Source organism: Hipposideros armiger, unplaced genomic scaffold (genome assembly GCF_001890085.2).
Source record: "Hipposideros armiger isolate ML-2016 unplaced genomic scaffold, ASM189008v1 scaffold_1242, whole genome shotgun sequence".
NCBI lineage: Eukaryota > Metazoa > Chordata > Mammalia > Chiroptera > Hipposideridae > Hipposideros > Hipposideros armiger.
The window spans coordinates 237,120-238,655 of record NW_017732592.1 but is presented as its reverse complement, the minus strand read 5'-3'; positions in this window follow the sequence as shown (position 1 = coordinate 238,655).

Here is a 1,536-nt window from a genome sequence, read left to right as displayed (position 1 = left end):
CTGTCAAGGGAGATGGGGAAAAGCAGATGTTGAACACATTTCAAAGCCTGGCTGGAACACACTCCAGAGGGAAGAATGTTTGCCTGTGTATTTATTACCAGGTGGCTCTTACTGAAAGACAGTAGCATTTCCCTGTTTTGTCTTGAGAATAAATTCAAGGGCTCGGAGAAGCCAATAGGTGTCCATGGTTATGAATGTTCACATTAAAATGCAGAACTGTCCTTTTCTTTCAAAGTGAATCCAACTGTTACTGCTTAATTGGAGCGTTGCATTTTGGGAGGCTAGAATGAGAGTCCGTTATGTCCTAACCCGTGATGAGGTGGACCTTTCCAGGCAATTGTGGTTTCTGGGAATGCCTTTTGCCAGCGACTGACTACTACATGTCTGCAATTTTTGTTGCTCAAACTGGCACCTGACCACATGTACGTGCTCTTAATTAGTTTCTCAGATCCTTTGACGGTTCTTTATTATTGTGATTACAGGATAATAAAGACTAAAGGGGTTGGCCGGCATTCAAGGTTCTGTACGCGATTCCTCCAGTGCAATTACTTTATTCTTGCCTTTGCTGGTTGAGCCTATTACTGGTGAACCAAACACTCTAAAGATAGAGGTGATTTCTGATGTGATTGTTATAATTAGCCTAGCAGTGAACATATGCCAGAAGACTCAGTTCTTTTCTCCTGACCCTCCCTTTACAATCTGAGGATAGGCCAATGGTAATTATAAGGAGGCAAAAGCTCGTAACGGGGATTCAGGGCATGATCATATACCCCCAGCATTGATCACATTTTTGTTTGGAGTGAGACAGAAAACTGCAATGATTAAAAGAAAATACTTTGAAGGTAGCTTTTTTTGGGGGAGGGGGAAGGTCACTTAGCTTTTCTATGCCTCTATCTATAAAATGGTGATACATGACAGTAAGTACTTCATAGTGTTGTTAGGGAAATTAATCGAGTTTTCCTTACAAAACACATCAAACAGTGCTGAGGACATAGTATGCATTATATTAGTGTTTGTTAAATAGATAAAAAATAGTTAGGGTTGCTCAAAGTCGTAGCCCATTTGAAAAACCAAGTATGGCTTTCTCTCCTGATTCCTGCCTAGTATTAAGATATTAGATTCTGATCTTAGAATTTGATTTATTCTTTGCCGTCCAGATCATACACTTTCCACTTATTGGGTTTGCCAAAAGTAAAAGGAATAATCTCAAACCCCTGTGATTTCCACTAGTATTTTTGTTTTCCCTTTAGTCTAAAAGAGCTCTTTTTGCAATCAGACTACCTTGAACTTCATAAAGTGAAAGCAAATTCTACTTGACTACTCCCTCTTTGTTACTCTTTGGAGTCATTTTAGGTTCCATATCTGGCTTCTAGAGTGCAGCAAAAAACCAAAAACCTGTCTTATGCTCTGTTAGTGAATCCTTAAGCCTTGTGTTTTATAGTTTCTGTTGAACTGGAACCTTGCTGCTTAAAATGGTCCCTGGATTCTTGGTCATTGGTCAGCCCAAGCACATTGTAGCAGTTGATGTTGGTTCTG